At 44.9% G+C, this 23,522-nt stretch overlaps 1 long non-coding RNA gene across 1 annotated transcript in view; it reads right to left on the bottom strand.

Moving 5' to 3' along the window:
- LOC129382951 (uncharacterized) overlaps window positions 1-22,976 on the bottom strand; it is a 34,613-nt gene extending 11,637 nt beyond the window's left edge. Inside the window, exons 1-3 of the long non-coding RNA XR_011893172.1 lie at window positions 22,821-22,976; window positions 7,282-7,355; window positions 1,694-1,774 (exon numbers count right to left, since the gene is read on the bottom strand). This is a non-coding gene — a long non-coding RNA (uncharacterized lncRNA). The remainder of the gene's footprint in view (window positions 1-1,693; window positions 1,775-7,281; window positions 7,356-22,820) is intronic.
- Between the last annotated feature and the right edge of the window lie 546 nt (window positions 22,977-23,522).

Raw genomic sequence — 23,522 nt, 5'->3', positions numbered from 1 at the left:
TTATTTATGTTAAAACATCGCGTGCCAAATAAAAGAAGCATTGTGATCTTTGAGCTGATTAAGGTTCTGATTTAAAATGATTATTATCGGAGCAATACAAGATACAGCGCCAATGGGGCAGAGTGTGTCAATGATACTTCACTGCCAAGATGCCCACTAGATCTCTCTAGCTGTCGCAGTGCTCTCTGGAACTCCCTGGCCATCGACACAATGCCGCGGCTGTAATAACGCTTTAGCGCCCGCAAAAGGGAAACAGTCCAGAGGAACGTGGCTTTCGTCCAGAAACGAAGCTTTCTGATGGTTCTCGGCATCAGTTTTCATTCGCAATAGTGTATGAAAACTGCGCTGACACATACTCTCGCTAAGGCGATGTAGACAAGCCAACAAACGAAATATTTGCTTCACGGCTGTCAATACGACAACAACGTTGTATTTTCGATCACAGATCCTAGGCGCTCCTTCCTGCGGTGAGCGTTAGCGCAGACGTCCTACCTCGCTACCGAGAGATCTAGCACCGCCACACGTGAGAGCAAAGGGGGAGTGCGGAGGAAACCGGAGGCCAAATCGTGAGAAGAAAAGCATAACGCCGCGCACAAGGGGCTTTGCGGTGACGATGGGTACGCGATTGCGCCAGAGTAGCGCGCGACATCTGTATGGAAAGAAAGCGCTGCATGAGCGTATATTATATGCTGTGGCTGCCGTGAATCGCATCCTGACGTCACCCACGCTCTTCCTCTCGCAATCTCCTGATTAGCGAGGCAGTCGCGCCACACTTCGCTTCATTTGCAACGTGCCGCATGAGACAGATTGTCCACGCCAGCCGACAGATCGCAAAATGAAAACACGTATACAGCTGCTTTCTGATTTTTCATCAGGGAGTAACGTAATCGTTGGTGATTTTTTTTTTTTGTAGCGGCGAAATTTCAAAATACTTGCCCACGTAGTCACACATTTGTAACGCTAGCTTGTATACCTTATCTGACATGGTATTTTTGAGGGCTTACGGCAGGTAAACGCTACAAACACCACAAACGCGACACGTACCACACTGTATTGGCGTCTTTTTAATGCGTAAGCATTGTTTGAATACTGAACCTGCTCCGTCACACGAAAAGTGCAATGCCTTATATCTGTACGAAAATGCCTGATTTCCAAAGACATTTAATCGTTCTATAAGTGTAAATGTAGGTAGTTGGTAGTTTGATAAGCGATAAGGAACAATTGAACAGAAAAAATCATCACAGAGAATACCCGCAGGGCTCCATAAAATGTGCACGGGGAAGCTTATAGTAGGGGTGGACAAAGTGAAATTTGGGTTTATATTACGCATAGTTAGAAAACTACAATCAAGTTTCTGCATTCCTTTTTGTTTTCAATGATTATATCTCTCTTTGAGCTGGTTTGCTGCATAGATTCCTTATAAAATGCGATCCAGAGTGCTTTCTTGCGATTAGGAAGGTTCCAACATTGTTTGTATAATTTTAATATATATATTTAAGCTGCGTAGGCATGGTACGCAATAGACTTTGTTACAGCGAAGTGAACATCAGAGTCAATAAAGGTGCGTGATCTATACTATTCTACGTTTATAAACTAGTCGCATTGATCATTTATTATACACATGAGGTCGTAGATCTCGTACAGATATTTCGCGCTTAAGATGTAGGCACCACAACCAGTAACTATGACTTACTGTTTTGAGTTGAAAGGGAAGCAACAAGTTTGCAGTTTATGCAGTCCGAAAAGACCACGTGATCTCGCCTCGCCGCTGGGTCTGGTGGTGAAAACGATAAATGGAACATGTCAGGACACGAAATTACACCCCTCATAACTTCTATGAACGATATTAAACTCGGTGACGTATGACTGGTGGCTCAGCCTTTGCTGTGTTAGGTCGCAAGACATTTACACATCTGTAAAATGTTAAGGCCGGGACGAGGAACAAGTGTCTTTTGACACAGTTCTGTTCTTTCTACCTACGCTTTATTTTTGTGCAAATCTAAGTGTATTCGCCGGTCTTCGTTCCTTGCTCGGTGATGATGGCAATGTTCCACCCCAGATTCCTTCCGGCGACGCTGGCATCGGAGCGCCAGTGACAGCGAAGACACCCATGCCTGCTCCCTTAGTAGTCAGGACTCTTCCGATGGGGACTTCGAACTTGTGCGGAGCCGCAAAGCGAAGACAAGGAACGTCAGGGTGTGTTCATTGTCAAGTACACTAAGATCATGATACACGTAGAGGCCGGCCACCAATAGCATCATAATTGTGCCCTGCTTCCTTCCGTCAACAGGAAGTACCTAACATGCAGTGTGTGCCAATGTCACCGGGAATCCCTGGCGGAAAATGAAATATATGACATTCGAGTGAACACTCAAAATAAAGGTACTGGGGGTTGATGATCTGAGTGCGGGTGCTCTGATCACTCTACGCAGTCTAACAGATATTGATGTCATCCTGGGGCGCTATAATGTGACTAACAAAGGTGTAGGATTGGGCTTGTTGGTAAAGCATGCGTTGAAGTTCGAATACCAGCGCAAAGACAGCAGAGAGGACAGAAGAGAGAGTTTGTTTTGTCCCCTCTGCTGTCCTTGCGCGGGTATTTTCACTTCAAAGCTGTACCGTAAAGTTATTCCGAACTTTTCTATTCCAATTCTGCAATCAGATCTCCACGGTAGGTCAAAAAATTTTCGAGCCGCCACCCACTACGCTTGCCTGTCACGTGACATCACGCAAACTGCGAAAACGCTCCATCTGATACGAGTGCACACTTGATTATGCATGAAGAAACGAAACGAAAGAAAAGTAATAATTTCTCACTCGGCGCCTTTTTTGCCAGTAGCCAAGAAGCGTGGTTTGACTAATTGCTATTGGTCAAACTTTATCGGGCTGCGTCCACTTTGCCTGTCTCGCACCCAGCGTGACAAAATCACGAAAACTCGCGGCGTCAAGTTGACGTGTACGCGTTAAAGACGTATTAATATGCTGACCAAGTGATAACTTTTCTGTATAGCAGGAGGCTGTCCCACTCCGAAATGAATATAAGACGTCTACCGTCCGATCGCCGCGGCACTAGGTACCCGGAGCTGTTGGGGAGCATGGATTTATTTGCATATAATAAAACATTTGGGTGGCAATATAACGTTACCAAGGTCTTTCGCCACGTATAAGGGATTCTTCTGCCATCTCTACTAAGCTGAGTATCTGTTGTAGCGGCATTATTAACCTTCCGTTGCACTGCGCTAGGATTTTGGACCAGCCACCGCGAGCTAAGGGAAGCGGACCAATCGCAGGCGCCAGCACCACCCTTCTCACCCGGTTATCTGCTTTCACTGTGCGGGCTCGGTCCCATCGAAGCTCGCTCCCCTTGACCGTACCCATCACCTATTCTCAGCCAATTAGATGAGAAAGCCTACCGAATGTAAGCAAAGTGATTCGCTTAGCAAGGCAAAGAACGTGACATCCTATAAACGAGAAGCACGTTTTATGGGGCTTTTCAAACAACGCTGTGGGTCACCTACAGACGCTTGCGTCGGTGATTACGTACATTACGCAAAAAAAGAGGACGAGAAGAGAATGAATTCGTCTCGCTGCATCGTCGTAAAGTCACAGGCAATAGATAGTCTAAAAGAAGGTAGGAGTGACTGAGGAAACGATGCCTCGAGAGCGCCAAGACAAGCGGAGTCCCCCATCGTGTCAAAGATTGAAGGTAAGGCTCTGCGCTCCGAAGGCGTTCGCAGCGCCCTAAAGCAATTGGTTCCGCCGATGGGTTTAACATGCACATGCGAGTTGTGCCAATTTTCAACAAGAGGACGTTGCTAGACAGTAGTAGTGATGCGCGGCGACCTAAGTGTTCAGACGACCCGAAGAGTACTGTATTGTCATCTACTGTGTCAGAAGAGATGGAAGAGCAGAAGTGCAAGCAGCTATAACGGTGTCTTCTGAAACGGTGACTTAGTGATAGGGGTCATTGTTGCCATTGATAATATCTATCGAAAATGCAAACAGCTCGATTTCTGCACAGGCGCAGTCGATGATTGCATGATGTGTGAATAAAAAGTCCCAACCTAATAAGACATCGTCAGAACATGATGGCAACACAAATTCGGTGGCACACAAGTAGTCCTGGATGACGATACGAGCAGTGCAGACGCCAGATGGCTTGATGTGCTGTACAATGGCACTCCGAAGGAATAGCCCACAAAGCGGTGTCGAATCTTTTCCATTACTAGCAAATACGGGCATCTATAGCTGAAAGTGCCGCGCCGGTGTCAACAAGTGATAGCGTGAACATTCTGTTTACTGCCACTTCAATTACGTTTTTCGGGGAACTGTGAGGTCGTATAGATTTTACTGACACCGCAGTTCTTGCCTCCTGGGGCCCTATAACGTAAAACTGTTCCAAACTTTTCTATTCCAATTCTGCAATCAGCCCACTGCGATTGGTCAAAAACTTTATTTGACCACCCCCACTTCACCTATCTATCACGCGACGTCACGAAAACCGTGTAGCTCCTGATCTGATATGACGTGTACACACTGTTTTGCATAATTTGGCTGAACAAAATAAAAGTAGTTATTTCTGATTCGACGCATTTTTGCCATTAGCCCTCGGCTATTGGTCAAAGTTTTCTGGCTGCACTCACTTCTCCTGCCTCTCACGCGACGTCACAAAAGCGGAAAGACTTACCACGTCAAAGTGACGCGTACGCGTTAAAGATGCATTAGTATGCCGAACAAAACTAAAGTTTCTTCTGAATAGGCTCAGGCTGCCCCGTTCCGAAAGAAATAAAAGATGGCTGCCGCCGATCGCTCCGGCACACGCTACTCGCCCCCTGCCGGAGAGCATGAGTTTATTTGCGTGTAATAAAATTTTTGCGTGGCCGTGTAACGTGTTCCAAAACTATTGGCACGTTTACGACCTCGTTCTGCCAACTATTCTTTGCTGACGATCCGGTTTAGCGTCATTCTTAAGCTTCCGTTGCATGCCGCCGCGACTGTCGCCGAGCCACCGCACGCTAAGAGAAAGTGGACCAATCGCAGACGCCGGCACCACCCGCTTCATACGCTTATCGATATTCAGTGCAGTGGCTCGGTCCCATTGAATCCCTCTTCACTCGAGCATGGTCCTCACCTCTTGTGAGCCAATTAGATAACACAAGCCGCTCAGTGCAGGCAATGTTATTCGTTTTTTCAAGCAAATAAAAGTGACCTTCTGCGAGCGAGGGGGGCATTTGATTCGTTTGTTCAGACTAACCTGGCGGGTGACCATCCGATGCTTGCGTCGCGGTTACGCAAATTTGACGTCAGGAGATTGGAATAAAAACATATTGGAATAGTTATGCGTTATACGGCCCCTGAACTGTGAATTTTAATGTTCCTGGCATAGTGGGCTCCGGCGATGGGGCATGAAAGAAATGGAGTGGTGGCGAGGAAAAGGGGGATGGCGATTCGAGAATGCGGCCATCGCGGCAACAGTAGATTCAAAGCTGTCCGAATAATTTCCGTGTTGTTAGGAACGTGGCGCATATTGACACGTGCACTTGTTTATCTTTCATCAGGTGACCATGTTTCGCCGTCGAACAAATGTTATCGCTCAGCGCAAGATGCACCTGCATGATTTTAACCTAATGGAAGGTTATCGATGGTTCTATGCGTTGTCTGTTGTCATTGAAGCTCGTGTAATGTGACTGAATACGCGACGCGAATTGTGCAATACTTTCTGGAAGACACGCGGCACCAGCGATTACTCTGGAAACTTTGGATTACACTGGATTACTCTGGATTACTCTGGACCCATATATAAAAGCAGACGCGCTTGACCAACAGATCAGATTTTCGACGATCGCCTACTGTGTTCACCCTATCGTTGTTCATTGAATGTAGCCTGTTTTTAAAGCACAAGTTTGCCCATTAAGAACCTAGTTTCTTCGTTCACCATTTCGCTTTCATCACCCTCCCTATTACAATTCGGATGCACATTGTTGATGTTCGGTGTAACTAGGCGACATTCACGTTCCACGCGTCCAGCGCAGCCACAATAAATAGGAATCGGACGGTTGTCTTTCATGCGCCAATATTACTGGACCACTGGCCGGTCAGGAGCGGTTGCGGGCGGGCGCGAAGGCAGGCGAAGTGGACCGTAGCTAGGTCGGCAATACAAGCCCCGAAGTTACATAGGCGTACCTGGAGAACAGCAACCGGAGGCTGATAGAAGGCGGAACGAGAACGGCTACCTGCTCCTTGATGACATAATGAAGAACGGGCGCCAATCAAGGACTCGACTGGGCGCGTGTAAACAACATCAGAGAAATCTGAGGAGCAACCTCTTCACGGACGAAGTCCTTGGTCTGCAGAAGAAGCGCAGTGTCAGCCGGAGCTACAACCAAGCTCGACATTGAAGTGGCCTGTGGAGGATACTGGCAGGTCGCCACACGTTGTTTGCGTAATTCATCGAAGCTTTGACAGAGACTGATGACTTTAGACGGTGTTGCCGGATTTCTCGCCTAAAGCATCTGGAAGGCGTCGTCTTCACTGACTTTTAAGATATGCCAGATCTTCTCGGCATCAGCCATTGTGACGTCGACGCGGTTACAGAGGTCGACAGCAACTTCTATATAACTTTTAAATCTATCCCTGCTCTGTTTCGCATGACCACGCAAACGCTGCTCGGCGCGAAACTTGAAAACGGTGCGGCGCCCGAATACTTCCGTCACGTTAATTTCGAAGGCCGCCCACGTGGTGAGATAACTTTCGTGGTTTCCGTGCCATACGCTGACGACACCGCTCAAATAAAGCGATACGTTATTCAGACTTTTGGTATCACCCCAGTGGTTGTAGATGCCCAACCAGTAGTAGTCAGCGAGCTAGTATTCCACAACATGGCCTTATGTACCGCGGAAGATGGGTGCGTCGCGTTGACACAACGGGGCAGGGCGGACCACGGCAGTCACCAAGACCAGGATTGTGGTTGTAGTGGTCTTCCAGCGAAATGAAGACATGCTGTAGTGTCTGGAAGCAGAATGCTTGAAGCCGCTCCAGCGCCATCGTCAACGGTTCGCTATAGTATACGTCCGAGCTCGGAGCTGGCGACGCATTTCCAGATGTTAGTTGAACGGGGCGCTTACACCCATCGGCCGTGTTTACAATATCTTCGAGGGCGCTGTTTTCAAGTTTCGTTGTTTTAAATGGGCGCCTGAATAAAGTAACTAGTTTCTTTTCCTGATAAAGTAGCAGCGTTAAAAGATACTTTTCACACGCTTGTCTGCTATAAAGTATACTCACCATTTCCGTTGAACGTTTCCATAATTGTTTTGTACTGCTCGCCTTGTCGTGAATAATACATCACTGTTTCAGTTCTGCACGAAAGAATGAGAAATAAACAGCAAAACACAAAAACACTGAGAGTCAGCATCAACGTGGCAGCGGCTGAAGCAGTTGTGGACGGCATTCAATGCCTGGTATTCCATCGTTCTCTAAATTGCCTGGGAGTCACTATTTCAATTTCTGAGTGCAGGCTATCAGTATCTCCTGACCTAGCCGTGGATCTTGGCATCATTATTTGCATCGCTGACCTACCGCAGTCTGTCACTAGGAGCAAAGTGTCATAACAAGAGAAGCGAGGATAACCACCCTGAACTTTTGGCAGTGGCATCAGCAACAGGATGCTGTATTGAGGCCCTAGTATTTCATCGTTTAACAGGCTGGAAACTGGGTTTCGATTAGCACTCTCATTTTAACTCTGTATTTTTCTTTTCGGCTGCGGCGGCTGCCAGGGTGAATGTTTTTGGTTTTGTCTTTACTTTTTGTTTTGTAATTGTCGGCATAAATCTTGAATTATGAAAGGCATTTCAATATACAATTGAACAGCTTAAAGAATTTCGAACTTCAAATGAGTTCTGGCAGGCGACCTGAATATTCATCCAATAAATGCTTCTGTGAAATAAAGGAAATTGCACAGAATCCCCGAAGTAAATTTTTTTAGGCGTGACAACTGTGACTAAAATAATTTTAAATATCTCATCAACTTTCATTGGCTTATTTTTGTTACAAAACGTGATTGCTCAGGTGTCTTGTTAGATGTAGTGAGCACAAATATCAGTGATTTTGATCGTCAAACATAACACGCAAACCTAAAAATAAGGGCAGTCTTGTTACTGTCACAACGGATAATAATGATCTCAGCCGGAACGCTCTTTTGGAATAATTGTTGAGAGTTAATAGGCTAAATGTTTACCGCATTGATGATCCTAGATAAGCTTACGGTTGTATTTTTATGTGTTTAAATCTGTCTATTACAATTCATTTTCTACAAAAGTCTAAAACTTAACCGAAATAGCAAAGAAACCATGGTTAATGAAAACCGCATCAGAAAAATAAATTACACAACCTCTTCATTACTATAAAGAGCAAGGAGTCTCCTAAAATTGTAAGGCACAGAGAAATAAGCTCGGCAGCCCATGGCAGAGCGAAGAACAGAACTATTTAGGCAACCTTCTTGACTAGTAGGTATAGAAAAAAATCTGGCTGAGCCTGGGGACGACGGAATATTTTCCTGGGGTGCAAAAATAACAAGGCGAATACATTACGGAATATTTGCATAGACTACAACAGAATTTCAAGGGTGGACTTAGCAAACACATCAATATTTATCTATTGTCTCACAAAGCGGGTACGTGATCCAAATTGCACAGCCAGAACAAAAGGCTCTTTTCTGTTTCGATGTCTGCAGACGAGTTAGTATATTTAGATCCATAAGAAACAATAAATGGTGCGACGTTAATGGACTTTAAATCCGCACCATTACGTATGTCCTTTACATAATTGCCTCTTTGCCGAAATATGTTTTAAGTGCTATCCTCGCTCACTGAGTTTTTCGTAACACGTTAAAGATTGCCAAGGCCCTAGTTCTACACAAATGTGTATTTGAGGATATGCTTTTCCGTTCCGGAGATATGGGTAGATAAAATGCCGCAATGTACGAGCCATGTAAAGCTATCGCTTTACAATCAACCGTTTCTTAAGTCTTTTGCGCCAACCTCCGTCACGTCCAGCAACTATCTCGTTGCAGTTGCAGCCCAGTGCCCACCGAGTTTCGGTAGCCTTCACAGAAGCCAAAGCATAGCCATAGGTTCGTTGGACAAACAAGCTGACAACTGCCACTGTGAAATTTTAGGATATTTTTGGCACACAGTAACACGAATAATCAATTTTTAACTGATAATGAGCAACAAATTACGCTGTAAAATTTCATCCAGCGAAATAAAACCGAACATTATTTACATAGAACATGGGCGCTTGTACTTCGACTGCATGATTACTTATTCGAGGGAAATGGGGCAAAAATTAAGGTACTTCCTCGTTATAACAGTCTTCATTTCCAAGAGAGAACAGTATGTTAAAAGCATTTTTTATGCAGCAGCTGGGTTCCATATGTTTCTCCTTTATGGAGAAGCTAATTTGGCGCCCGTTTCCTGCAGGGGGTTGCCAGCTTCTCTTACATAATGTAGCATTGTGCTAACATAGTGATGGTTTTCAGATTATTTTTCCTATGGGATATATTATTGTTTTGGGCCTCAAGCTGTTGCTCTGCTTTATGTTTCACTACGTTGTTTCTATTTCTTTGCTTCCTTTGCTGAATACAAGGCTAGTCAAATAGTGATTTGATGTTTGCATATTTGAATTCTGCTTTTCTTTTTGTTCATGAGAATTAGGTCTCATAAGCTGCCCTCTGTGTTTTAATTTACTGGAGAGAATGCAGCTAACACTGCGCTGCTGCTCACCTAAGAAATTTTTTTTTTTAATGAGAGAAGTGTTCCTTTTCAAGGATTGCTTTTACTGCCCTATTTTATTTATGCTTTAGTATATGCACGCTTAGCTGTTATGCAAAAGTGATATTTTTGTATTGGTTCGTCTGTTAAGTGCTCATTGTGCCTTACAGAAAGCAAGAGATGGCAATATCTTGTATTTTTAGCGTTAACTTTATTTTCATGAAACAGCTGCAGTCTGCCAGTGTATTTCACTGTAAATATTCTGTACATCATTACGTATTTGTCAAACGGTTGATAACAATAAGCGGTTTCACGATAGAAAGCCTGGTGGTGACAACATGAGTTTCTCTTCGCTTAGAAATAGTGGCACTTTGGTTTGTTGTCCCAAACAGCTCAATACTGTCCGAGAAGCTGCGTACGCCAATAATCACTGGCTGTAATAGCGTCTCAAGCAGTCTGGGGAAGTCTGGGACAACAAATTGAAGAGGCCCAGTGCATGCATGCACGAAGAATAAAAGAAACAGCCAAAAATAGTACAATGGATGTCCTATGGACGTAAGGGTGGTTAATATGGATATCCATTGGATGTAGTAAATGTCTATAGGATGTTGTGGATATTCATTAGATGTGATAAATATATCTATAGGATGTTGTGGACGTCTATTAGATGTTATATATATCCAGCGCCGATGTCCCCACAACGTACTACGTACATGCTCTGGATGAATTTGCGATGATCCATAGTACATCCATGCAAAGCTTTCTGGATAAATCTGCATATATAATGGATGTACTGAATCTCCAAGGTGTACCATATTAAGCACATCTAATGGCTGTATCTGGCTATCCGGGAACGTCCGTGTTTTAATCCCCCGATCCCTTCCTAAAGCAGCACCCAGGCCACCGTATGGCAAACGGCTCGTTCCTTTCCCGCGTTCATGGTCGTGGCTTGCCTCGTAGTGCTAGAACACTGTTATTGAAATTAAGAGTTGGCTCTGTGTTGGTGCGCAAATGCTTGTATCGTCAATGACGTATGGACAGTCCATCGTGCACGTCCTGTGGCTCCTCTGAGACACTTGAACACCTTATATTGGAGTGTCCCGCATTTGTCACACTGCGTACACTGCTAATTAAGCAATATAGACTGACTGGACTCAATTGTAGTACTCTTGACGATTGCCTCTTTCCGAGAGGGAGTGCTGCTCAACGCGACCAGACCGACAGAGCTTTGTTAACTTTCATGCAGAAAACAAATTTGGCCTCCCATTTATAGACAGTTCTTCTGTGTTCCTACTTTTTTGTCCGTGTCTGTGTCATTTGTTTGTTTCCGATTTTCTTTCCTAATTCTTTGTTACCTAACTTCTCCTTTTCTCCTCTTTTCATTCCTTTCTCCCGAAAGAGTAGGCAGACATTGTGCCCTTCTTGATGGCAGCGGTCAGCTTGTTCTCTCCCTGTTTCCTTTGTGTGATTGTATGTTTCCTTATGTGATAATAATAATATTAAAATAAAAATCAGCATTTCAAAAATCACCCAACGCATCTTCAACAGGTCTGCAAAAGAATTGCAGGAAAAAAATCCAGCCAGAGGAATCAAACTAGACGCGTTATATAGCATGATAGAGTTGTCGAGATTAAGTGCCTTCAGTTCAATTTGCGAGAAACGCGACATGGCGCCGCAATGAATTGTTTAAGCGAAGTTTGTACACACTAGCCTGCGCTGGCGTTGTAAATATATAAAAACCACCTAGTCTCAGAGCTGCATCCGTGCACGGATTGCTCTAAATAACCAGAAATAGACCCGTTGAACGGAGAATCCTCATATGGCGCCGCGGTGCTCATGTAATTCTTTCCGCCAATAGGAGTCGGTGCCTAGGTGACGTGGAGGAACGAGCGTTTCTCGCATTATAACACTATCGAATCTGCGATGAGTCAACCGCGAGTCGTGCGTTCGGCCGAAGAACAGGGGGGCGCTTGATGAACGCCGCCCGGAACTCGCTCGAGAATGGGCTTCTGGTCAACGAGCTGACGTCGCAGTCAGGTCGGGTGAAGCCGAGGCCTTACGGCAGCGAATAGCCGCGGATCGCGAGGTTCGCTTACACCCCGCTTCACCGTAGTGGAAAGGCGCTCAATTTTAACGCCACAGCGTTAAGGAACTCGTGTCGCAGAAATGGCGGTGTCGTCGGTGTTGGTCTGAGCGATAAATCCCGGCAGGCACTTCATGAATAAAAAGCAACTTGCAAGATGGGCTAGGTGGGAATCGAATCAGGGTCTCCGGAGTGTGAGACGGAGACGGCTGGAGACTCAGCCACGAGTTCGATGCTTCAAAGCGGTACAAAAGCGCCTCTAGTGAATGCGGTGTTGCCTTAGAAACGAGCCGTAGAAAGTTATACTGCGGCGTATATCAGTAATTATTAACATGTAACTTACAGAAGTCGCAGTTACACGAGTAGCGAAGTTCGTTTCCGCTACATTTCTTCTGCGCTTTCCGCACACGCAGAGCCATCTTGCGGCAAACACAGAAGACCCCCTCCTCTCAATGTACGGCGCTGCCCCGACAGGTGGCGCGCCACGCGCGCCACCTTACATGTAAATTTAGAATTACATGTAAATTCTGTATTGGACTCATTCCTAGCCTTTTCTATTCTCCGAAACTTCGTCTGGAACGCCTCAGCTGACAGCCTGTACTTCCTGAGCAAGCTGTACTTTACCTTATCATAACGTTCAGCTTCCTCTCTGGTTAAGCGAGCGATTACATCTGTTGCCCAATACTGTAACAGTGTAAGCAGACATTGTGGCGACGACTAGCGGGAGAACCCCTGCTTCTCACACGTCCGCTCGAAGGTCACCAAGAATAAAACAAAGTCCTCTCCGAGCTAAGAGGGCTGCGTTAGCTCTGTCATCTTTAACGGTACGCGTTCTTCTGTGTTGTTTCTTTCGCGCCACTGTCCTGCTGCTTGATCGCGTTCCATTTCAAGCTCGAGTCGCTTTAGTTCAAGTGCGTGTTCCCTTTCCTTACACTCTTTCTGTTATTTACGTTCCCGTCGTTCACGTTGTGTTCTTTGTTTTCACGTTGTTGACAATCTTAGGCCTGACGTATTCTAGGAGCTGTCTCTATAATGATCTCCAGGAATTTCCTAAGCTCATTATTCTTAGCCTCTAGACCGAGAATAGCCTCAATGAGAGATCGCTGAACGTTGAAGCGGACGAGTAACCCTTCAGATCAATGGATGCGCCTATCATCCCGGGCCATTGGCCGCTACCACTAACCAGTCAATGAACGTGACCTGCCAGACTAATGCATCGAAGGGGAAGCCGGCATATTTGAGTCCGCGACTTATGACACCATGCCAATTGCAATAGCAGTACGCCTGAGGAGGAGCAGCCCTTGCGGAGACCTATCCTGAAAAACAGCGAGCTTGCGGTCAATGAGGCATCACTAGAGTCTCGGTACAATAAGCAGTTCCTACCGGAACCGCAGAGGCCATACATGTTTACCCAAGACGTAAGTCGCGCCTCTGTTTAGCAAAACGTACATCGTTCTCTGGGCCATCGCGCCTGCCTTACCGACGTACGTCGGTTAGGCAGGCGCAAGGGCCCAGAGAAGGAGAATGTGGACACCGCGAAGGTGTACCAGCAAAAGTATTAGGACAGCGAACTATGTAATCTGGAAGAAAAGCGGGAGTTAAATAAGGCTTTCCAGGAGATGACTACCATTGCCCGTGGACTACTTCAGAATAAGACGGCCGAGAGGCATATAAAGCACTGTTTGGTAGGGATAGCGCACAAGAAAGGCGATATCATATGTCGCAAGAAAGGGGAAGAGAATTTTAACGAAAGCTTAAGCTTCGCTGTGAAGAGTAGAACGCAATAGCATTAAAATATGCCTGACTGCATCTCGCGCTTGCGGGAAGCTGCACCTCATGTAATCCTAATGTTTTCCTGAAAACACTGGCGGCGATGCCTATGCAAGAAATTGAGCTTTCTGGGTTTTTTTTATGGTTTACAAGCAAACCAGCGGGCTGTGCCGCCCCTATAGACAGACCTCAAAACGGTAGCTGGAAGAGGGGTCTGCGTTTGACTTTCCGCATGACAGATTTATATTTTCTCGTATACTCAATTACAATCCGACGCTATCATGTCTGTAGGTTGCGTGTAAGTCGTACTTTACGAATGTTTTGACAGATTTTACTCTTGGAAATTCAATTATTTCAGTAACCTCCATGGGCCATGTGGATTTCCTGCGTTGTTGGGGATTCGTGGTACAGGATGATTTTCTCTGCCTTGGACGCCGGCGCCAATACCGATGCCAAATTTCCTTTGAATCGAGGCCCTTAACACTCTTGCGTTAAGGGCTGTACAGCGTCGGGAGCCTTTTGATGCACGACGTGAAAGTGCCGCAACAGCGTCATCAACTTCTCTCTTACCCATTACAGAAGCGCTTGTGCTTTGCCATACGAGAACATTCGTCACTGCAAGGATAGGCCACGGCGTTTGATATTCCACAACGTCATAACATTCATACATGTATGTCGCATTGACACCTTGAATGGCAGTCCTTGCTGACTGCGATGCGGTTAGCCTTCCAAGAGGGCGGGCGATTAAATTTTTTTTTTATAAATACATTAGCTGCAGCTTTTTAATTCACCGATTACTTTTTTATACACCATACCTTAAACTGTCATGCATGTTTTCAGTACCCCATTACATGTAATCAGCTGATTGATGAGACAAGCTATAGCAGGTGATGCAGCTTTGAGAACTTGATTTGGTAGAAGGTACAGTAGAACGCAGGCTGTCGTGACACGTTGGTCCCTTGCGAATACGCAAGTTCTGAAAAAAGGCAACCTCTCAGTATTGAATTCCTTTTCCTTATAAAGCTCTAGTAGATGATGGCCGACGAACTGAAACAGCATTGGCTTGTCTCGACAGTGACGTCATCTTCGGATGATGATGCCAGGAAATTGCCTATGGATCATTGTTACCTTTTATCCCGCCCTATCTGGAGCACGCTCCAAAAGCTCCAGCTGTAATGAAACGCCAAAAGACGACCAAAACGCAAGAATGGCGCCATTGAGTAACAACTATCTTTCTTGAATGGCGCTGGATCATTACAACCCCGCCCTACTCCCAGAATGCAAATCGAGTTAGTTTTCAGAGGGGCTAGCGATTTGTTCCCGTGACAGCGGGGGAAGCCCACCGAGAAAAATACTTAAGAGTAATTTTTGGCGAAGGCAAACAATGTGTGAAAGGCTGCGGGGGATGAAGTGAAAGTGCCAGGCCAGCTTGCTCTATTCGCTGTACTTGTACAATGTCAATAGCAAAACGGACGAAAGTCGAAATAATCCATAACTTTAGTGCAATATGATCAACGCATTATGACTGTAACCAACTAGCCCAAACAAATACCCTTTTAGTGCATTACTTCAGTAACTTTTGTGGGGCAGAAATTGGTAACTCTAAGCAACTACAATTCTGAATAAAGTAATTGCATATCTAATCGCTCAGTTTCTTTCTCTAACGTGTACAAATCTGCACACAACACAGATGCGGCAGCTGGCGCTATTTCGCAGGCCAAACACCATGACAATATAAGGCTATGTTTAGTATTTCTTTATCTATAGCACTAACAAGGGTTATGTGTGAATATGTTAACCTGCTTTATCTTGTGTATGTTTGTAAATGGACGTCTGTCCGGTATAGGTGCTCTTCTCTTCACTCTTGCTCTGTTGTGACATTTGATGTTATAGTATGCGAACCAAAAACTCAGCAGTAGTTCTTGAACGTTTGTCGAAACAGGATATAGAGTTAGCGTCTCTGGTGTGTTCCAAGATTATAAATTTTAAACCCTAATTGCTAAGTACTGAAAGCTATATTTTAAACCACTGCAGTAAGTCCGAAAATTATTGAGGATCGCCACACATAAGAGGGCTTACACAAACGCAGAACGCGCACTTCGTAGCGCGCACTTCACAACGCGCACTTCGCTGAGAACATCACTTTCGACATTGTAAACGGTCTGTACTGGCATCGCACAATTGTTAAATTGGGAATGCTTTTTAGAGGCCAGCTCTTCGGCGCCTGTTCCTCCGGTGAGCGTCGGCGTAACCGAGAAAAGAGCGCCATGAATAAGAAAAGCAAATGAAGAGTGCATCGGAAGACGAAAGAAAGGCGACCGCGCAGGAGGAAGGTTGAGCGGAATCATGAGGCCGACAGCGGAGGAGGAGGGGAGGCGAGCCGGTCCGCGCATGCGCAGTCTCCGGCGCTCTAGGCTACCGCAGCCGCGTGTACGATCTCCGTGTTCGAAGGGGCGGGGGGAGCAGGGTGCCGTGAGGTCGGAAGGGCTACGCTCGTCCGTGGCGTCAGCTGCCGATACTAGCGGAACTAGCAGGCTCCGCACACTCTCAAGGTCCAGCGATCGCCACAGAAGGCGAAAAAGCAACCACGGCACGTTCCAGCATGAAGCGCGCAAGTGGAATTACTGTACTTTGGTTGCATACATTAATTTGTATTTTTTCTGTTAGGGGCACCCAATGCGGCTAAATATTTCATCTATAAACAAACATATATTGATCGACAAACATAGTTGACATGTCATTTTGTTACAAAATGAGTAGACAGTTGTTTTTAATGGACATGTGTTATTGAAGTGTGTGTTTTATTACATGAATAAAGGTTTTAAGATATCACTGACGTCTGATATGCAGCAGCCCATCGGTATTGATTGCAGTACGTGCCGTTTGTGGATTCAAATTGTACGGCGGTAATGTGTGCGAACGGGGTGGTCGTCTTCTTTGAGCAGCATCACGCAGGTTCGCCTTAATTAGGTAACAATAATATCTCAGTCATTTAATGCAACCAACATTCGACAGCCGCCACCAAGCGAACGTGTTAAAGACGGTCAATTTGATCAGCTGCAGCATTTCACTGCCATAACGGTTCAACGTACGGCTTCCGCCGTTAGTGATCTGCTGCGTCTGGCCGTGTAATGACGTCCTGCTCTTAAAAAACGTGCTCACTAGCGTGGAAATTCGCCACTGGAATCGAGGACAGTCCGTTTGGATCTACCCACGAAAATGAATCAACCTTGTAGCCTCTCGGAGTGTGCACCGGTGAGTAAAAAGCACTGCTTCACATTTTCAAGTTTGAATATCTTTGCGTGCGAGGCGGACAAAACATTTATCGGTAGTCATTTCCTATAAGTGGAAAATAATAGTTATAAGGTTATTGCTCTTCAAAGTGAATTCGAACAAAGCTATTGCTGTTTTGCCACGTTGCCAAAATTCCCAACACGGAGTACAGCATAAATAATAAATAGTTTAGACTGTTTCTTCATAATTGATACGCTGCGATAAATTCGCTCCACATCTTTGCAAATGTACTTCCGGTGATAGTTGGATTAATTTCATATAATTTTAGTGTTTATTACTTAGTCGCTGCCAAAAAATGTTACCGAATCGAGGCTTCACTAAGCACAGCTCTTACATGGACACCACTGAAATAAATCCACATTCAAAACAGTGTTGTGTGCGTGTGTGTGTGCTTTTCTGTCATGGAGCGTTTTGTGCACTCTTCTGTCAGACATGAATCACAAACTCACCTACACTTGCGCGATCGCAATTGAGGGTCTTTCTTCTTTCTACTAGAGCCTCAGAGACGCTGCTCATATTTGTTTGCCCCTTTGGATTATATTGTCTCTGGACGTACAAGGAAACATTGAATGTGTCACCAATGGGCCAGAATCCTCAGACGGTACCTTTCTGAACACTTCACCTAGAACCGGGATTTGTCGATTTCATTGAATAACTTTTGTTTCATTATTTTTTTGCTTGCATGTTTGTCATGATTTCATCCTTTCCTTTTTCAGGAAGACGAACAAAAGAGAGATTATTGGTCTTCAAGCTGCCCACGCCAAGCCATAAAAAGCTCAACAGTCACCATAATGACACCAGGTCCTCGTGAACTATCTGCCTCACCATGGTATGTTTGCAAGTTTCCCCGATAGAGGGATGTGAGCATCAGGAAAGCAGAAGTCAGCAGTTCTGTATTTTACCAAGCGGCAATGGTAAAATTTTACATAAAAGCTTACTTGCATTTGAGGGCGTTTTATGACAACCGGAGTAGTAACACGTTGAATGCCAACTTGTGTCTTTTGAAGTCACTATAGCGATGATGACTAGAAGAGAAACAATCTAGCAAGCTCCTGCTTTCTAATTCACGAACTATGTATTCTGCTCTGTATAAATTAATTTGACGGGAATTACCACCACCTATCACATGCTCCCTCACAACGTTAAATTGTTATATTAAAATCCAATTATTTTGTAACCTTCAAAACACTCAATGCAATTTTGAAGAAATTGTGCTTCATGTTGACTGAAACCCTGGCAGTCACTCTTCAGTTTATTATTCTATGTTTTATTTAAAGTACCCTCGGAGCCATATGCCAATAAAACGGGAAGTGGTTACAAAGGAATAGAGTAAAACAAACACACATACAAGTGCAGTGAGTTCTTGTAACGTAATGATCCTCCTGAGTAGACAATGTTAGCTAATCTTTTGCAGAAAAGTTTGCTATTGGTGATGGCTACCATGTTTGAGGGAAGGTGGTTTCATTCCCGATATGTACAGATGATGACAGATTGAAAGAAAGACTTCGTGTAACATAAATTCCTACCTTACTCCTATGATCAACGAAGTTTGAAATTACTGAGGTCGCAGTATGAGGTCGTGGTGAAGTGTGGTTTGATTAAAACTTTTATGAAATAGTGAAATACTGGCGACTTTGCGGCGTTTAGCTAGTGGAATATATGCTAAGTTAGTTTTCATAGAGGTTCTCGTGGTACAGTTTTAATTGGAAAGAATAAAACAAGAAGAGTGGAGTTATAAGATTCACGCTACTGAGATCCCATATTGCAGATGCATATTTAAGTTTCGAGCCTATTAGAGCGTTGTAAAGCTGTAGCTTCGAAGTAGCCAGTGCGTTGGAAAAGTTTCGCCATAAGTCCCCGAGTATCTGATTGTCTTTGTTATTTGACGTATTTTACATTAATGGTCCAATTTAAGTTATTTGTAATGTGTACACCAGGAAGAGGCACTCTACAATGGATCACATCCATGTCGTTAATCTAGTAAACGAAAATCCGCAGAGTACAATAAGCCTCCCTAAATGGCCCTTATAGATTACGAAAAGGCATTTGATTCAGTAGAGATACCAGCAATCATAGAGACATTACGTAATTAAGGAGTACAGACCGCTTAAGTAAATACCTTGGAAAATATCTACAGAGGTTCCACATTTACCTTAATTCTGCACAAGGAAAGTAAGAAGATACCTATAAAGAAAGGGGTCAGACAGGGAAGCACAATCTCCCCAATGCTAATCACCGCGTGCTTAAAAGAATTATTCAAGCTATTAAACTTGGAAAGCTTAGGAGTAAGGATAGACGGCGAATAACCCAGCAACCTTCGGTTTGCCGATGATATTGTTCTGTTCAGCAACACTGCAGACGAGTTACAATAAATTATTGAGGACCTTAACAGACAGAGTGTAAGAGTGGGGTTGAAGTTTATTATCCAGAAGAGAAAGATAATGAAGAATAGACGGGCCAGGCAACAAGACTTCAGGATCGCCCGTCAGCCTCTTGGGTATTTGAAGAAGTACGTTTACCTAGGCCAACTTATTACAGGGAACCCTGATCATGAGAAGGAAATTCATAGAAAAATAAAATTAGGTTGGATCGTTTACGGCAGACATTGTCAGCTCCTGACTGGAAGCTTACCATCATCACTGAAAAGGAAGGTGTACAATCAGTGCATTTTACCGGTGATGACATATGGGGTAGAGACTTGGAGATTGACAAAGAAGCTTTGAACCAAGTTAAGTACCGCCCGAAGAGCGATGGAAAGAAGAATGCTAGGCATAACCTTAAGCAATAGAAAGAGAGCAGTCTGGATCAGAGAGCAAACGGCCGTGTATAGCCGATATTCTCATTCAGATTAAGAGAAAAAATAATAAGGTAGGCAGGTAATGTAATGTGCAGTTTCGATAACCGTTGGAACATTAGGGTTATAGAATGGGTACCAAGAGAAGGGAAACGAAGTCGATGATGGCAGAAGACTAGGTGCAGTGATGAAATTAGGAAATTCGTGGCCACTAGTTGGAATCGGTTGGCGCAGGACAGGGGTAATTGGATATCGCAGGGAGAGGCTTTCATCCTGCAGTGGAAATAAAATAGGCTGATGATAATGATGAATGTGTACACCCACATATTTATATGACACAATGAAATCTAACCGAACGTTGTTGAGATGGTAAGGGCTATGATTAGAATTAGATCTGGATACGCGCATTATTGTACATTTGTGAACTACAAAAGGCTCATGTACGGTTTGCATGACATCAATAACTAGGCTAGCCATGCATCGTAAGAGAAAGCTAGAAAAGGCAAATGCACGCCGGTGGCGTACTCCGCACTTCTCAAACATGACAAACCACTAAAGAACAACTTTTCTTTATTTTCAAAGAGCAGATGACAAACCTGAGCAGTGTGTTCCCAAAATGTTCTTGAAATATACTCGGACTAAGGTTTGCCTAAAATTCAGCCAATCTTCGTCAAGGCCCTGACAAATATGTTTGCTTGTTGGAGCATTGGTTCCTGGCTGAGGCTTTCCTTGCTCACCTCGGTTATTCAATTGAAATGTTCATCTCCTTGCAACCTCTTTGACTTGTTTGAATACACAAACTCTGATGTTTTTTTTTTTTACATGAAACCGTAAATTGCATTTTCTAAGGATCCCTGAGCATTAATTGGCCTTATATGTTAATTTAGTGTGCTTGTTTATTCACACAATATTTGCGAAGGTCCTTGTAAGCACGGTTGTCTCCTCAACTTTCCTCGCTTTCCAATGAGTGCTCCACTTATTTCGAAGCCTTTTCTGCCGCATCTGAACAATAAATGTGCAGCAGAAATATCAAGAGCCGACAATGTCTGAGGTAAAATTTTGCATAACGTGTTTTTTATTCCCACACTTCGGGCCTCTTACCAATGTGTTATGAAAACAATTGGAGATTACTGCTCGAGCTAATCTTGCGGAAAGTACATCTTTGCCCAGCACTTTTATTCTTTCTTTTTAATCATATCTGAAATTGTTCAACGCAGACAATATGCTATGAAACACGTCAAGCAGCACTGTACGCAATACAAATACGAGGGTAGACAAGCATAAATATCGCTGTCTGAAGCTTCGTTCTCCTTGCTTTGGTCGAACACGATGAGAAAACTCAATGCCAGCTTTCAATTTCATTAACGTGATGGCTATCTGTGTTTTCGTATGTTGTAAACTCAGTGACTGGCATTATTACCGCAACCTCACCTGTACGAAAATTGTGGCATGTACTGCTGCATTCACCATGACGATAAACGATGTAAGCTCACTTGTTTGAAGTGTCTTTTTTTTCCTAGTTGAGGCCTCTCGGTCACGTGGCGACATAATACAGATATCGGTAGTCACGTTAGAGTATTGTACGCAGAAATACCGCCCCGAAAGCGGTAACAAAGCGCCCAAAACCAACGAGCGAAAAGCGCGACGAGCCCCACCAGCCGGTACCGCAGCGGCCATATTGCTCACTACGTAATGATGACGATATTAGTTTTAATTTTGCCAGCGCCATCTTTCGGTCGCATACTTTAGTTCGCAACGCCACCGCTACTGTTACTTCCGTTGCACTATGGAAGGTGCACTTTCCATTTTCTAAGTTTAAATAGGTGTTCTGTGGTACTAGCGTGTGTGACGGGGATCGCTGCCCCTGCAATGGGTCATGGCGAGTGGCTACGAGTAAGGCCCGACGTGACGCTCCTTTTGGTCTTGTCTCCAATGACACTGGTGGCAAAACTTCCCCACGACCAAGTACCGCTCTCGTCGTTGGTGGAGCTAAAGTGTGTGAAGAAAAGCATAGGACAGCGCAAGACGGCCTGTGCGGCGACGCTGCCTGCGATATGGAGCCAGAGTGGCGAGCGTCGTCTCTGAAACAAAGCGCTTCATGGGCGGAGGTCTGTCTGCGGCGGCTGCTTCGAATCGCACTAACACGTCACCCACGCGTTGCCGCTTGCGATCTCCTGATTAGCGAGGGAGACGCACCACAAATTGCTTCGTTTTGAACGTGCTGCACGAGACAGACTGTCCGCGTGAGCCAATATCTCGCGTAATGAAAACACGTATGCGCTCAAATTTCGCATTGTGGAGTATCGTAAACATGCGTGAATTTTTTTCAAAGCGAAAGCTGTACTGGCCTCGACCTTGCGATTTCCCCGTGGCAATGCTCAGAGGAGGCACATGACCGCACAACGCGGGCCTGGCCGCAGATATTTCTCTCTCTCTCTCTCGCTCCCTCATCACTACTGCGCATGCGCCACTAGTAGCGCCGAGCCACAGGTGTTCCGCCGCTGCGCAGCGCCGCGCCTTATCGCCGCCCCGTTTGGTATGACGTCACACCGCGTTCCTCGTCTTTGCGCTCGCCTCCACTCGCTTCGCTCGCTGCATTGCATGCCTGATAACGTGTTGGAGGTTGAAAAGGAGAGCTCGCGTGCGCCGCAACCACAGTTGAGGCGGCAGTATGGACGGCGACAATTCTGATAAGCTGAAGGAGGCCTGGAATCGACATGGGAACGAGATGAAGAGGAAACGAATCGCCCAGGATACAGACGAACAGCGCCGAAGGACTGGCTAAACGCCGCAACATAGCTAGACAACCAGTACATGGACTTGCAATCAAGGTTAACCAAGGCTAACTATGCTATGGCTTAGCTTTCGCTACGTATATCCTGACGTAGCCGAGCTAAGCCATTACCATTTTGTTTATTTAGGCAACTTTCTTCCACTTTGTCCGTAATATGCAGGTTTCGTAGATTTTAGGACTTATGAGGAAATTTCATGCTAGTAGTCTCCTTGACAGTCCAGAGCCTGAACACGAGCTTTCAGCCGCTACCGCTCACTCATAGTACATCGCATGAGCTGACTGGGCAAGTAATACACGCGGCAGTAGTGGTTGACTTACCTTTCGGTATTTGGTAGGGAACGTACTCTGAAGGTCGCTTTTTGTTCGACCGGATGGAATTCCTGCACTGTGTATCTCATGCATAGCGCGTCTGATCCTCCGAAATCAGCGTTAGCGCTTGTCTTATAAAGCACATACCAGTCTTCTACAGGAACGGAACACTGAAATGAAAGAAAAGAGCAAGGCGAATAGCATCAGTTTATTAAGTATCGGATATTTAATTCAAACACCGAGGTAGATTATTCGACGCGTATTATTTTAAATTATACGAGACAGAGCTGTATTCTTTGTTTCTCTTCTTTTATTTCCGAAACACTCATTGTTGTAATCGCATGCATAAGGAGGTTGTCGCATTATATATTTCTTTAGTACCTTCGCAACACCTCTAATCTCTCTAAAATAAATATTAATGTTCCGCGCAGTGGCATAGATGTTCTCAGGTAGATTGAACTGCGACTGGCCAGTGCAGCACGTCCTCTGTTTCGTTCGTAGTCAGTGGTTCCTTCACTCAGTTTTAAGGCGTATACTCACAGCACCCATCCCATATCCTAATATCCTATGTAAATCAAAGGCAGAAATTTACGAAATAGATCGTTCTTTTGCATGCATAACAATGACACTTAATATTTTCTTAGCTTTTGCGCAAGGGATTTCTCTAGAAATCATATCCAGCTTTTCTGGACATCAGGGTTTAGTTCGCAT

This window comes from Dermacentor andersoni, chromosome 3, assembly GCF_023375885.2.
Source record: "Dermacentor andersoni chromosome 3, qqDerAnde1_hic_scaffold, whole genome shotgun sequence".
NCBI classification, from domain to species: Eukaryota; Metazoa; Arthropoda; class Arachnida; order Ixodida; family Ixodidae; genus Dermacentor; species Dermacentor andersoni.
Note: the sequence above shows the minus strand (reverse complement) of the source record. Positions and strands in the feature narration are given on the sequence as shown.